The sequence below is a fragment of the Coloeus monedula genome, assembly GCF_965178545.1.
Source record: "Coloeus monedula genome assembly, chromosome: 23".
In the NCBI taxonomy this organism is placed as follows: Eukaryota; Metazoa; Chordata; class Aves; order Passeriformes; family Corvidae; genus Coloeus; species Coloeus monedula.
In genome coordinates, this window is record NC_138803.1 from 3,158,707 (window position 1) to 3,169,116 (window position 10,410).

Below are 10,410 nucleotides of genomic sequence, written 5' to 3' on the forward strand. Positions count from 1 at the left end.
GAAAAGTCCTCAAGTCTTCCACAGAATATCAGAATAATCTTTGTAAAGATTATAAATAATCATTGTAAATAACATTTATAGAGCATTCTTGGTGGGACACACATGGAGGAGGAATCTGATGCCTTTATCCAAGTGCTTTCCATATGTCAGCTCCATCCCCAGTCAGCAATATTCCTGTGCTGGCAGCCTGAGGAGAAAACTCAGCATTTTTCGTTCTGATCATCCAAAACTTTGTGCTGAATGTTGAAGACCAAGACAAAGCCTTCATTGAGGGAAGCAGGGAGAGTGCCTCATTCGTGAGGGCAGAGGGAAGGAGGCAGGAAGATAAGATGACATTTTGCAGGCCTGTGGACAGCCCTGAATGGCAGCACGGGAGCGCTTTGGAGCACGGGATCCACGTGGAATTGCCTCCCTGAGTCTGTTCACAGCTGCCTTTGCACTGCCAGGCTGGAGCAGCCCTGATCCCAGTGGCCACTGCACACTGGTGACATCCCCAGAGCACTGCCTGCGCTCAGGGTCTGTCACACAAACCCACTCCGGCCTCACAGGAGCCATTTGGTTCCAAAGGTTGGCACGGACGGGTTCAGCTCAGTCTGTGCTCAGGAGTTTCTCCTGCAGAGCTCCAGAGCTGTCTGAGAGCAGAGCAGGAGCAGCATTCCCTGCTGGAGCACCGGGATCAACTCATCCCAGGGCTGGAGCCCCTCTGCTCTGGAGCCAGGCTGGGAGAGCTGGGGGTGTTCAGCCTGGAGAGGAGAAGGATCCAGAGAGACCTCAGAGCCCCTTCCAGTGCCTAAAGAGGCTCCAGGAGAGCTGGAGAGGGACTGGGGACAAGGGATGGAGAGACAGGACACAGGGAATGGGTTCCCACTGCCAGAGGGCAGGGCTGGATGGGATATTGGGAAAGAATTGTTCCCTGTGAGGGTGGTGAGGCCCTGGCACAGGGTGCCCAGAGCAGCTGGGGCTGCCCCTGGATCCCTGGCAGTGCCCAAGGCCGGGTTGGACGGGGCTTGGAGCAACCTGGGATAGTGGGAGGTGTCCCTGCCCATGGCAGGGGTGGAATGAGATGACCTTTAAGGTCCCTTCCAACCCAAACCAGCCTGGGATTCCATGATTCCATGATTCTAGAGAGTGGGGAAATGGATCACATCAAAAAGAAAATGGTTCTGTGTCTTGAAAAGCTCTTTGCTTGCAGGACCTGTAAGTGCAGCAAGTGCCAAACAAAACAAGTTTAGGGAATTCCCTTTTTGTTAAAGTTACCCACAGAATCTGAGGAAAAATGGACAAACAGGGAATGTTGTCTGGAAATTTATGAGGAATGAAAATTTAATACATTTACTAAATTAATTGCTTCCAATAAGAACAGCAGTCAGTGCAGCCTTCTCACTGCCCATTGACCAGATGCCACTAAAGTAGCTCCTACACAGAGAAAAGATAAATTAATGCTCATTTGGCTCAGTCAAACACAGCAAGTGAATTATTTTCTAAATAAAAATAAACATAGTCAATAAACATAAGCATAGAATGTTGTAATCTAAGGCATGATACAATTTGGAATGTTGTTTTCTGTCATTCTTGAAGTTGTTGGTGTGTTTAAGGTCCCTTCCAGCCCAAACCACTCTGTGATTCTATTCTGTGATTCTTTGTAATATTTTTAAGTCCATGACTTCTGCGTGCTCAAAACCAGCTGGGACAGGGCCCTCAGAGGGCAGAACCCACCTTAAAATGTTCCCTGGAGTGTTGTTCTGTCAGACCAAGTCCTCAGACTGGCGATTCCTGAGGAACATCAACTCCACCTTCCCATACATCAGTCCTACTGCTTGATCCAAGTTATCCTCTTCCCTCTGCACAGGTTGAGCTGGATGTCCCAGAACACAGAATTTACTCTGTCCTGTGGTTTCAGGAGGCTGATTCCCTGCTGGAAATCAATGGATGACTCAAAGCCAAGACAAAAGGCAGCCTTGTGTGGCAGCCTGGGGAATGCTGTGGGATGCCCTGCTGCCCAAGGCACTCACACACAGCACTGCAGCAACTCCAGTTAACTTGAAAGGGTGCAAAGGATATTTTCATCTTTATTTTGCTCTGTAGCAGCAAGTGGCACTGCCTATGTTTAAATAAAGCATTTACTCTCTCAAAAAGGAGTTTGGCATCCACACAGATAAATTAAAGTGGCTGTAACTGAGCAGATGGAATTGTGCATTCCTCTCCTGGGATGCTGCTGTTGCAAACAGCTGGGAAGAAGAATTTAGGTACCCTCAGCTCCAAGAAGCTCCTCTGGTGCTGGGGGCACCTGCATATTTCTGGGGCAGAGGGGCTGCTCTTTGTGTTCTTCCCTCCCCTGAAAATCCCACACACGGTGGGTAGATGAATTTATAGAGCACAAAAATATCTCACTGCTTTGTCTCCTTCCATCTGTGACAAATCCACTTCAGAACACACACTGATAAAATTTTCCTCAGCGAGCTGGTGGCTCCTGTGGTACAGAGCAATGAGTTCAGTCTCTATTTCAAAGACCTTTCTGAATGCAACCTGAGATTTAAAATGTGCTCTGTAAAAGTGCCTGAGAGGGGGTGACTTTTTGTTTCTTTTCCCAAGTCTCAGGCATAAAGACAATACAATCATTTTCTTCTCTCACTGCTTACTGAGATGAACATTTGGGAGATCTGTGTCCAAAATTATTTCTCTGTGTGAAAAGCGTTTCTCACCTGGGAACGAGCTGTTCCTGTTTGCTGCACTGATCAAGCAGACAGTGGTGAGATTTTACCTCACTGAGAACCTGCACTGGGCTATAAATGTGCTACTAAAGCCTGCAAGAGCAGGACCTCCCCTGTGCAACTGGGTCACGGTGCAAGGAACTTCAGTTCTTGTTCCCAGCCTGTTTTCAAATACACACATGCACAGGAGTAGGGATCCTCATTGCTAAGCCCTGCAATAAACCTTGCTGAATTTTATAGGAGATACAAGAAATTTCCTCTACAAAGTCACTATAATAAATAAGCTTCCCTTTGGTTTCAATTTTCAAATCCAATATGTTTGTAGGAGCTGTTTAAATCCCCCCATTATTGTGCCAATAACTCCACACAGTTTTTTGAGCTGTTGCATAAAAAAACCAACCAAAAAACCCCCAACAACCCCAAATCTCTTGTCTCTTGCTGTAAATTATGACATTATGCTAAACTGGCACTGATGAAAACCAGGATCACAGGTACTGAATACATTTGGTGCATGAGATTTGGCTCTGACATATTTATGAAACACTGCAGCTAAACTACTTCATGTAGTTTTTATTTCAGCCAGTGCTAGATGTACAGAAAGCAGTGGGATTTGGGGAACTTGGTGTGTGTTACTGGGAGTGTGCACTGGTAAACTGGTCTGTGTCCTTTGTTAACTGCACCTGTAAACTTGTATTCATTCAGAATTTCCTACAGGGAATGATGACAAAAGGGAAATGTCACTGGCAGAATAAAGCTTGAGCACTGCCATGCAAACACTGCTCTTTGCATTGCAAGTTTCTGTCCAAAGTTGGTGGAAAATACACATTTAAATTGTATCTAGCTCCGAATACAAAGATCAGCATGATGGTTAATCCCAAATTATTGATCAACTTTAAACACACTGGGGGTTTTGAGGAGGTCAGCCTGGCTGCAGCACGCCAGAGCAGCAGACAGCAAATACAAAGCTAAATTGCTTTTTCCACTCAACTGATCCGAACACAGCCCATGGACCCAGCGAGTGCAGCTTGTTAAAAGTGGGTGTTTGTAAAGCTGTGGCCACCAGCTCAGAGTAAAAGGCACAAGCTGGGTCAGGTGGGAAGGTATTTAGGAGCACAGTGAAAAGACAGCTTAATTAGCCCTGAATTGTGATGAACTTACAGTCTGTTATTCACACAATGAACACAAAATACCACAAGAGCATCAGCACAGCCTCTGGAAAAACTCATCTCTCACGGTGACCTGCTTTGATAGTTATTTTTGGCAAGTTGTATCCAATCCATAGACTGACAATAGTGAATTGACTCATGGATTATAACCAGAAATGGGGTTTGGCTGCAGCCCTGCATAAGCAGGTTTTTGTGTTTAAAGCTTGGTAAAGACTTATTTAATATCAACTTCTTTAACTAAGATTCCTGTAGGATCCACAGTGGATAAGGAGCTTGCCAGGCTTTATTTCCAGCCTGGCAGTAGCCCCTGGCACAATCTGTCACCGTGTGGGGATCAATACAAACTCCTGCCCCCGGCTGCTGATTCCATTTGCTGGTCCATGCTCAGAGCAAGGGACAAAGCCATGGAGAGGCTGGAGGAGCACCCATGGGATGGCTGGAAGAGGGGAAATGAACAGAGCAAGAGGAGCAACCTTCCTGCTGAATATAAATCCGTGTTTGTGTCCCTTGATCCGGCCAGAGCTCAGCAGAGGGATGGACACCTTCCTGTGAGGAAAGGCTGGGACAGCTGGGGGTGCTCACCTGGAGAAGAGAAGGCTCCAGGGAGAACTTAGAGCCCCTTCCAGAGCCTAAAGGGGCTCCAGGATAGCTGGAGAGGGACTGGGGACAAGGGATTGAGAGACAGGACACAGGGAATGGGTTCCCAGTGCCAGAGGGCAGGGCTGGATGGGATATTGGGAAGGAATTGTTCCCTGTGAGGGTGGGCAGGCCCTGGCACAGGGTGCCCAGAGAAGCTGTGCCTGCCCTGGATCCCTGGCAGTGCCCAAGGCCGGGTTGGACGGGGCTTGGAGCACCCTGGGACAGTGGAAGGTGTCCCTGCCCATGGCACTGGAGGAGCTTTAAGGTCCCTTCCAACCTGAATCATTCTGGGATTCCAGGACATCACAGATGTTAAACACCCCTCTCCTTTGACCACAGTCCCACAAATCCCAGCTCTTCCATGCTCCCTGTTCCCTTCACTCATAGCCAGTGCCCAGCCATGTTCTCCCAAGCCCAGAATTCTCCTCACCACACATTCCTCATAATTCACCCACCACCTTCTCTAGCTACCGATGGAGCTCTCTTACAGCTGTTCTCCGCAGTTCAACCTCCCAGACACACATTCCAGCAGGAAGGCCAACTCCTGTCTCCCACAAAGCCAGTTTTCCAAGCCAAAACCAGCATGGATCTGGGAGGACAGCAGCATTTTAAGAACACTCTTCAAACAAACCCACGTTGCAGAGTCTTTCCTCAGCAGAGGAGCACGAGATCTACTGGCCGCAGTCTGTACCCAAGTCCTCATGATGTTAACAAGGTCAAAAATAAAACCCAGGAAACTTAAATACTAAATAGTTTAATATTAAAAAACTCACCCTTGCCATCAATGACCTTTCAAAGTCCCTGCTTGGAATCAGTGCCCCTTCCAGGGCTGTCTAAGTGCAGACCCACCACCCAGAGCAACCTGCTATCCTGACTGTGCCTTAAATGACTTTTCCAGCCCCCTTTCCAAGAGCAGAGCCTCCAGCAGTGCCTGCTCCTTCCAGGTGCAGCTGTGAGAGGCAATCAAAGCCATTCAGCACCTATTGGCAAGGGGTTTTGAGCATATGGCTTAAATATTATCTCATTCGTATAGGCAGGTTAAGTGGAAATGCCAGCATGGTGTAGATATATAAATACATAAATATATAAATATATACATATAAAGATATTTAATGTGTAATAATAATAGATGTTAAATATATGTACACACACATATACATACATATGTATACACACACAAACACACACATACACACCCCAGCCTCAAGGGCTTCAAAAACCTGTTAAAAGCCATGACAGACCTTAGGATACACAGTAAAAGTGCTCAGGAAAGGAGCAGTGACAGGATCAGTGCCAAAGCTGGGTCAGGGATGTCCAAAGGGAAGGAGCTGCTGCTGTTCCAAGAGTCCTTTTCCTTTAAGTGCTGGTCCCAGCCTGGCCCGAGTCAGCAGGGCAGCATTCTCTGTGCCTTATATGGCTCGTTCTGAAATGGTTTTTTTTAAATGACTCCACGGATTTTTTTCATCCTATAATCACACAAAAACTTTTTCACATAATTGTCTTCATTAAGTGAAATCATCAGGGCACATGAGAAACATCCTTGGCCCAACATCACCGTGAAATTCCTCCCATGGAGTCCTCACCAAGTGAATTTATCCTTTATTTTAATTGCCAGTGGCTTTCAGAAGGCAGAAGGCCTTGCAAAGCACCTCACATTGTCCTGAGCCTGGTACTCGAATAAAGTGGGTCCCAATGACGAGGCTGCTGCTTTGGGGCTGCTTTGGGACTTTTTTGGGGCTTTTGGGAGGCTGCTTTGGGGCTTTTGGGGGGGCTGCTTTGGGGCTTTTTTGGGGCTGCTTTGAGGGCTGCTTTGGGGCTGCTTTGGGGCTTTTTTGGGGCTTTTCTGGGGCTGCTTTGGGGCTGCTTTGGGGCTTTTTTGGGGCTGCTTTGGGGGCTGCTTTGGGGCTTTTTGGGGGCTGCTTTGGGGCTGGTTTTACACCCCCCTGGAGAAACCCAAACGGGTTAACCCCAGCGCTGTGAGGGGCCCAGGCCCTGCCAGGCTGCACCGAGTCCCCTCCCACCACCTTGTTCAGAGTTCCGAGTGCTGAAAAGAAACTCCCAAGGTCTTCCGCTTGTTTGGCAACCGACAGAGAAATATTTCTGTTTGCACTTAGCAACACCCTCAATCAGAATTTTTAATACAAAATCAGTGTACGGAGCCTTTCCTGTTACTCCACGCTCTTCCCAACAGCTTTACCCTGGCTTCTTGCCTTTTAGAAATCTGCAGGGCTGAGAAATTTTTCAGGGGACTCCACTCAGGGAAAGATGTCCAGAGCTTCCCTTTTGCTCTTTCAGAGTGTCTTGATTGGTTTTTTAAAAATAAATTTGTAGGAAAGTCAGGATAGCACTAAAAATACCTCCCAATTAACATGGGAACATGGAAATAGCAGTATATTAAATTACTGTAGTATGTTGGGGTTTTTTTGCTTTATGACAGAAAACAGAGTTGTGCTGTCTGCACACAAAAATAGGAACTTTACTATTTTCTGTCTCAAATATGAGATATACAGTAAATGTTTAATACTGTATATTACATACTAAAATTAGAACATATATAAATTATTGACTCTAAATATTGAATATAAAACATTAAGTACCCCCGTCTAATATATTATGTTGTACTGTTTTATATCATATCATATAATATCATATATTAGATTAGAAATATTTTTAAATTATGAGCTCAATTAATACACTCATTAAAATGAATAATGTAGAAATGGGTGAAGTTTGTACCTTCTCCAAGCAAAGTTGCCCTCTGAGCTGCCATCTGAATTTGCACTTTTTCTCATCTACTTTAGCTTAGAAATAGAGCAAGGAATTTAAGATCTGATCTTGCTACAGTTCAATAGAAAAACATTAAATGTGGATCCCAATCCTGAATATTGTCTGTAACTATCTGAAAACTTCTTGCCTTATTAAAAACCAAAGCAGGGCAAAAGGGAAAACTGGTAAAAGTTTCAAGGCGGCTGCCTGGAATTTTTCATGGTAATTAGCTCAGTTTATAGACTTCAAAACTATAAAGAAGACTCATTAAATACAGCAGAACGACATTTTCTACATTCACAAAACTACAGATCAGCATTTGTGAGCCCTCAGGAAGGCATTTAGCCCTCATCCTAATTACATATAGTGGTTTAAAAACTAAAAAAAAAACGGTGAGGTAGATATCTATTGTTGTTTTATCAATGATAGCATCTTTAATTAGACTAAAATGGTGCACACAGGCTTTGAAATACAGGATCCAGTGCTGGTCTCTGTAGTTGTGCCAACAACAAACTCAGTTCCATGTTCTGGTGCTGCACTTGTGTGCCTGTCTCCTCAGATTAAGGATGCGGCCTGAGGCCACAGCCATGATAGAGAACTATAAATAATCCTGGCAATAAACTGGCTCTGGAATTCTCCCAGGACCTGGGAGAAGACAGTTCTAGATCTGTAAATGGATTAAACTGCAGGGGTGAGTCTTGTGCTGCACCATTGGTAGGAACTTCAGCAGAGATCTGAAACCTGGAGCAAAAGTTCACAATCAAAACATGGAATTACAGAATCCCAGAATTACAGAGTCCCAGAATCCCAGACTGGGTTGGGTTGGGAGGGACCTCAAAGCCCATCCCATCCCACCCCTGCCATGGCAGGGACACCTCCCACTGTCCCAGGCTACTCCAAGCCCCAATGTCCAACATGGCCTTGGGCACTTCCAGGGATCCAGGGGCAGCCCCAGCTTCTCTGGGCACCTGTGCCAGGGCCTGCCCTCCTCACAAAAGTACATTTTCTGGGATGTGGCTCTGTGTTTTCTGTGGGAAATACCAATTATCTGTGAGGAAATATTATTTTTTTTGCATCTAGAAGTGGAACTGGGGAGCAGGAGCCATCAGACCACAGGTTTCCCTTCTCCCCAAGACAGAAACTCAGCAGCTCTCAGAGAGGAGCTGGGGATCCCTTGGCTCTGTGTGTAGCAGCAACACTTCCCTGAACTGCAGAGTTCAGGGAGGGAAACTGCTGTGCCCTGCTACTGCAGGGCAGGGAACACAAACTGGAAGATATTTACACAATATTTGTCATTTAAAAATAAAAGATGACTGCAGCGGGAGCTCTGAGAGGTCCAACACTGTCAAAAGATTAGAAGCCAAATACATTTTGATTAGAAATTCTGGACTTTGATGAGCCTTGTGAGTCCCTTCCAATTTAGAATTTTCTATGATTCGATGCCTTAACTGTTTCATTTACCACAATCTTGCAGAAATGGCCAACACCAGAGCAGGGATTTGGTACAGCTGAGGTGATCTTAAATCCTGTGCTCTGATGAAGATATTGATCAATTGAGATATTGATCTATTGAGGAATTGTGTGGGCACACCTTGTCACAGGTGTGGGCAGCTCAGACCCAAGGCTGTGCTTGTACTGATGGTTCTTAGTTTGGCTAAACTAGAGCAAAAGGAGGGGAAAGCCACAATACTTGTTTAGAAATAACAGTGTATAAGAGGGGAAACCATAAACAGTTAAAGAACTCAAGGTATTGAAGGGAAATCAAAGCTAAAATCACAGAATCACAGAACATCCTGAGCTGGAAGGGACCCACATGGATGATCCAGTCCAGCTCCTGGTCCTGCACAGGACAACCCCAAAATCCCACCCTGTGCCTGGGAGTGTTTTCCAACATGATGATCTTTCAAAGGATGAGATGGACACAGGTTGTTCACCAAAACCTCAGCAGCATGACATGAAAATTAATTCAATATTGGTATTGGCGTTGAAAGGATGACCTGGCAGGTCTGATTTCTCTCTGCTAATGCACATCTAATTTCTCTCTCTCCTCAGTTTCAGTTGTATTAGGATGACATTCCAAATCTCAGTGCTCTGCATGAATTCCAGAAGCAACTTGTGCCAGTGGGAAGGGAGAATTCAGCATCTGAATGAATTTCAGCCTCGTGTTTTGTCCTGAATGCTTGCTGTTCCCTTTTCAGATCTGGAAAGTTGCACAGTGACATATCTCTGGATTTTTTATGTTGTGATTCTTTTCTCCTAGGATCTATGCCCTGCTGGTTCTGGGAAACTTGTGACCTCTGCATTTTTAATTAGAACTCGTAACTTTTTCCATAGCAACATATTTTGATGCTTCAAATACAGAATCTGTCAAATCAAACAACTCCTGGTCAGATGAAATCCAAATATATGGAAATGCTGAGCAGGAATAGGATGTAGGATATGGCACAGTTAAGAAAAAAATTAAAAGAGACAACAAAAGAGGGATGGAAAACTTTGGTTAATTTATAAGTTTGATTTTAGTAATTAATGAATCAATACAAATTGTTCAATTGTTGTGTCAGTACCCACCTGGTACAAAGGGATGAACTGTTCTCAGGAAATATTTTAGATGTGGAAAAGTCTTACTCCCAGGGATGAGTAGAAGCAGGTGGTGAAAGCAAAAGAAATCCTCTGAAACAAAACCTGAGCTCAGATATTAACAGAATAATGGATGGGTAAAGGCAAATAATTTAGTAAAATACAGCAGTTCTAGATGGACTTTTTCAAACCCATTGATTTATGATACATACCTTGCATGTGCCAAAATAGTATTTCCTCCAGCAACAAAGTTCTGGAATTTTTGTCATTTGGCTTTACTGTTTAAGGGTCACTGTAATTCATTCACTGATTCTCAGTTACAGACATTTTTTGGTATTATTGTTTTTACTCTATTTACTACAATCCGATGCTATTTATTAATTACTTCCTATAATTTGGTATTACTGTTTCTGACATGTCTGTGAGCTTTTTCAACATATTTCTGTCAATAGAGATCTGTGCAGAATAGTGTCACCTTTTCCTTGGATTTACCAAGTAAGGCACTACTAAATTTCCTCTCTAGCATGAAAAGTCTTGGACTAAATTATTAT